Raw genomic sequence first — 6,000 nt, forward strand, 5'->3', positions numbered from 1 at the left:
AGGGATAACATTACATTTGTACTAAGGAAGGATATTCCCTGAAATACACGCAGGGAAGTTATTTGGGTGGAACTGAGAAATAAGAAAGGGACGATCACCTTAATGGGATTGTATTATACACCCCCTAATAATCAAAGGAAAATTGAGAAACAAATTAGAAAGGAGATCTCAGTTACCTGTAAGAATAATAGGGTAGTTATGGTAGGGGATTTTAACTTTCCAAACGTAGACTGGGACTGCCATAGTGTTAAGGGTTTAGATGGAGAGGAATTTGTTAAGCATGTACAAGACAATTTTCTGATTCAGTATGTGGATGTACCTACTAGAGAAGGTGCAAAACTTGACCTACTCTTGGGAAATAAGGCAGGGCAGGTGACTGAGGTGTCAGTGGGGGAGCACTTTGGGGGCCAGCGACCATAATTCTATTAGTTTTAAAGTAGTAATGGAAAAGGATAGACCAGATCTAAAAGTTGAAATTCTAAATTGGAGAAAGGCCAATTTTGACGGTATTAGTTAAGAACTTTCAAAAGCTGATTGGGAGGCAGATGTTCGCAGGTAAAAGGACGGCTGAAAAATGGGAAGCCTTCAGAAATGAAATAACCGAATCCAGAGACAGTATATTCCTGTTGGGTGAAAGGGAAGGCTGGTAGGTATAGGGAATGCTGGATGACTAGAGAAATTGTTGGTTTGGTTAAGAAAAAGAAGGAAGTACATGCCAAGTATAGACGGGATTGATCAATTGAATCCTTAGAAGAATATAAAGGCAGTAGGAGTATACTTAAGAAGGAAATCAGGAGAACAAAAAGGGGACGTGAGTTAGCTTTGGCAAATAGAGTTAAGGAGAATCCAAACGGCTTTCACAAATACATTAAGTTCAAAAGGGTGACTAGGGAGAGAATAGGGCACCGCAAAGATCAGCAAGGCGGCCTTTGTGTGGAGCTGCAGGAGATGGGGGAGATACTAAATGACTATTTTGCATCAGTGTTTACTGTGGAGAAGAACATGGAAGATGTAGAATGCAGAGAAATAGATGCTGACATCTTGCAAAACGTCCATGTTACAGAGGAGAAAGTACTGGATGTCTTGAAACACAGAAGAGTGGATAAATCCTCAGGACCTGATCAGGTGTACCTGAGAATTCTGTGGGAAGCTAGGGAAATCATTGTTGGGCCTCTTGCTGAGATATTTATGTACTGGAAAGTCACAGGTGAAGGTCCAGAAGACTGGAGATTGGCTAACGTGGTGCCACTATTTACGAAAGGTGGTAAGGACAAGCCAGGGAACTACAGACCGATGAGCCTGACATTGATGGTGGGCATGTTATTGGAGGGAATCCTGAGGGACAGGATGTACATGTATTTGGAAAGGCAAGGACTGATTAGGGATAGTCAGCATGGCTTTGTGCGTGGGAAATCATGTTTCACAAAACTGAGCTTTTTGAAAAAGTAACAAAGGGAATTGATGAGGGCAGGATGGTAGGTGTGATCTATATGGATTTCAGTGAGGCATTCGACAAGGTTCCCCATGGGAGACTGTTTAGAAAGGTTAGATCTCGGAATTCATGGAGAATTAGCCATTTGGATAAAGAACTGGTTCAAAGGTAGAAGACAGAGGGTGGTGGTGGAGGGTTGTTTTTCAGACTGGAGGCTTGTGACCATTGGTTTGCCACAAGGATCGGTGCTGGGTCCACTACTTTTGTCATTTATATAAATGAATTGGAAATGAGCATAAGAGGTAAAGTGGACAGTGAAGAAGGTTACCTCCATTCACAACAGGATCTTGATCAGATGGGCCAATGGACTGAGGAGTGGCAGATGGAGTTTAATTTAGATAAATGCGAGATGCTGCATTTTGGGAAAGCAAATCAGAGCAGGACTTATTCTCTTAATAGTAAGGCCCTAGGGAGTGTTGCTGAACAAAGAGACCATGGAGTGAAAGTTCATAGCTCCTTGAAAGTGGAGTCGCAGGTAGATAGGATAGTGAAGAAGGCGTTTGCTATGCCTTCCTTTATTGGTCAGGGTATTGAGTACAGGAGTTGTTGCAGCTGTACAGGACATTGGTTAGGCCACTGTTGAAATATTGTGTGCAATTCTGGTCTCTTTCCTATTGGAAGGATGTTGTGAAACTTGAAAGGGTTCAGAAAAGATTTACAAAGATGTTGCCATGAATGGAGGATTTGAGCTATAGGGAGAGATTTAATACACTGGGGCTGTTTTCTCTGGAGCATTAGAGGCTGAGGGGTGACTTGTAGAGGTTTACAAAATCATGTGGGACGTGGATGGGATAAACAGACAAAGTCTTTTCCCTGGAGTGGGTGAGTCCAGAACTAGAGGGCATAGGTTTAGGGTGAGAAGGGAAAGATATCAAAGAGACCTAGGGGGCAACGTTTTCATGTAAAAAATGAGGTCTGCAGATGCTGGAGATCACAGCTGCAAATGTGTTGCTGGTCAAAGCACAGCAGGCCAGGCAGCATCTCAACGTTTTCATGCAGACAATGGTATGTGTATGGAATGAGCTGCCAGAGGAAGTGGTGGAGGCTGGTACAATTGCAATATTTAAAAGGCATCTGAATGGGTATATGAATAGGAAGTGTTTAGAGGGATATTGGTCGGGTGCTGGCAAGTGGGGCCAGATTGGGTTGGGATATCTGGTCGGCATGGACAAGTTGGACCGAAGGGTCTGTTTCCATGCTGTACATCTCTATGACTCGATGACTGTATGGTTCACTAATGTTCTTTCAAAAACAACAGCTGCCGTCCTTGCCTGGTCAGGTTCACAACAAAAAGGGTGGTAGATATAGACCAGGGAACTACATACCAGTGAGTTTAACATCAGTGCTAGGAAAGCTATTGGTTAAAATAGTAAAGGAAAAAATTAATCTCCATTTAGAGAGGCAAGGTTTGATTGGGATGGCTTTGTGAGAGGGAGGTAATGCCTAACAAATCTGATGGAATGTTTCAAGGAGGTGACTGAGTATTTCAATTAGAGTAGGGCAGGTGATGGATTTAAGCAAGATCTTTGAAAAGGACCCACATGGGAAAGTAATAAATAAGGTGTAAAAGCTCATGGGATCCAGGGTAACTTGGCAAGTTGGATGTAAAGTAAACTTACTGGGAGAAGATAGAGGGTACTGGTAGAAGATTATTTATGTGACTGGAATTCAGTGTGCAATAAAGTACCACAGGGATCAGTGCTGAGTCCCTTACTGTTTGTGGTCTTCATAAATGATGTAGATGATAGTAAGTAAGTTTGGAGATGATACAAAGATTGGCCAGGTGCTTGATAGTGAGGAGTTAGCTTACAGGAGGAGATAACTGAAAATGTGTTGCTGGTTAAAGCACAGCAGGTCAGGCAGCATCTCAGGAATAGGGAATTCGACGTTTCGAGCATAAGCCCTTCATCAGGAGGAGATAAACAGTTTTGTCAGATGTGCAGTTCAATGGCAGATGAAATTTAACCCTGATAAATGTGAAGTGATGCAATTTTTGAAGAAGGAACAAGAATAGGGAGTACTCATTGAATGGCTTGACACGAGGAAGCTCAGAGGAACAGAAGAATCTTGGGGTGCTTTTCCATAGATTCCTGTAGGTGGCAGTACAGGTTAACAGGATGGCAAAGAAGCCATACAGGAATATTGTTATCAGTCATGGCACAGGTGATAATGGCAGGGAGCGTATATTGGAGCTGTTCAGAAATGTACAAAACTTTAACAGCTGGAATACTGCGTGCAGTTCTGGTCACTACACAATCTGAAGAATATGATTGTAGTAGAGGGTGTTCAGAGGAGATTCACCATGGTGATGCCTCAGATGGAGCATTTTAGCCATAAAGAGAGCAGGGAAGGTTGAGAGGGGAATCTGATAGAGGTGTAAAAGAGGGCGTAAGGTGTATAGAGGGGGATGGACAGGGTGAGTAAAAAGCAGCTGCTTCTCTTAGCTGGAAGGTCAATTACAAGGGGGCAAAATTGTCAAGTGAAAGGCAGGAAGTTTGGAAGGGATTTAAGGAAAATCCTTTACACCTAGATGGCGGTGGAGTTCCAGAATGCACTGCCTGGGAAAGTAGTTGAGGTTGGAAAGTTCCCAGTGTTTAAAACATACTTGGTTGAGCACTATAAATGTCATAACATTCAAGGCTATAGGCTGAGAGTGGGAAAGTGGGACTAGTGTAGGTGGTTGTGTATTTTTGGAGTTTTAGATTCAATGATCCAAAGTGCCTCTTCTCTATGTAATGATTCTATAATGTGGTTAACTCTGGAGAGTAAGGGGTGGATATTAAATGCTTGTCTAGCCAAAGATGTCCTGGTCTCACAGCGGTCCAACCACCACCACCTATCCCATCCCACAAACCCTGACCACTGACAGCTGTCTCCCCACTTCCCAGTCTCACAGAATTTACAAACCTCTAAATGGATACACTGTGGGAAAATATTTGGGAAACTCCAGTATAGAATTAGCCTGGAATTTGTGGTTGTGTGACTGCTGTAGAGTCAGTGACATTGTAAAGCTGCAACATTTGGCTCTACAGACCCACAGTGAAATGGAGATTCTGTAGACAGTGATAGCCTACCTCTCGGAGAGAGTGCGGGTAAGTGGAATTGAACCATCCATCAGCCATGATTAAATGGCAGAGTGAACTCAATAGGCCAAATGGCCTTGGTCCCTCTGCAGGATGCAATAGTGCAGTCTCCACAGATAGAAACAATGTAGAATCAGTGAATTACTGTTCTCAGCATGAAAATCTTTGAAAATGTTCAGAGCTGAAAATGTGTTGCTGGAAAAGCGCAGCAGGTCAGGCAGCATCCAAGGAGCAGGAGAATCGATGTTTTAGGCATGAGCTCTTCTTCAGGAAAATGTTCAACCTTGTTGAGTGAATTGTTACTAAGATTCTAACTGTACACCAAAGGAAAGATTTGCATTTCCATGACATCTTTCAAAAACATAGGACATCTCAAAGAGCTTTTCAGCCTGTGAGGTATTCTTTCATAGTGTAGTTACTGCTTTAAGGACAGAAGCATTGCAGTCAATTTACATAGCCAGCTTCCACACAAACACTGCAAGAGTGACCAGATGATCTATTTTGTATCTAATTTGTCTTGAAAAGTCTTTGTAGTGTTGACTGTGGGATCATATTGGCTCGGACACCAACGATAATTCCACTACTCTTTTCTGCCAAAGTGGCATTGGGCCTTAGATTAACATTTCATCAGAAAGTTGTAACCTCATATTCTGCAGCCCTCAGTGCTGCACCGGAATATCCACATTAATTTTTGGGCACCAATTCTGATGTGAAAATTGAATCTGAAACCTGCAGACTCAGAGATGATAGCGCTAACAACTGATCCATGAGTGGGCCATTATTCATAATTGCTATTGAACAGCTCTGATAAACAAATGTTTAATATTTTGGCAGCACTGTTGCCTCACAGCATCAAGATACTAGGTTCCATTCCAGTCTTGGATGACTGTGTGGAGTTTGCACAATCTCTCCACATCTGGGTGGGTTTCCTCCAGGTGCTCCATTTTCCTCCCACAGTCCAAAGATATGCAGTTTAGGTGGAATGATCATGCTAAAAATTGTCCACTAATGCCCAGAGATGTGCAGGTTAACTAGTCAGCCATCGTTAAAAACCCCATGTGGAGTAAGGGTAGAGATGGGTGAGACTGGAGAGGGTGTGCTCTTCGAAGAGTCATTGCAGACTCAATGGGCTGAATGGCCGCCTTCTGTACTGTAGGGAATCTATGATTTGAGGGCCTTTCACTTCATGTCATGAATAATCCACAGATTGTTAAAATAGTGCAAATTATGATCATTCAGCTCCTATCTTAATCTTATACGCATATTAAAATCCTGATTGTTCCTTCTCCAAAGTGATTAAAAGTGAAGGGAGCGATAGAAGTCACATAGGCATAGGTGGGCAGATATGTAGGCAAATTTCAGCAAAGTGTAAAAATAATAGGACAATATTAGTAGGGCATTTCAACTTCCCCAATATTAACTGGG

The sequence above is a fragment of the Hemiscyllium ocellatum genome, chromosome 2 (assembly GCF_020745735.1).
Source record: "Hemiscyllium ocellatum isolate sHemOce1 chromosome 2, sHemOce1.pat.X.cur, whole genome shotgun sequence".
NCBI lineage: Eukaryota > Metazoa > Chordata > Chondrichthyes > Orectolobiformes > Hemiscylliidae > Hemiscyllium > Hemiscyllium ocellatum.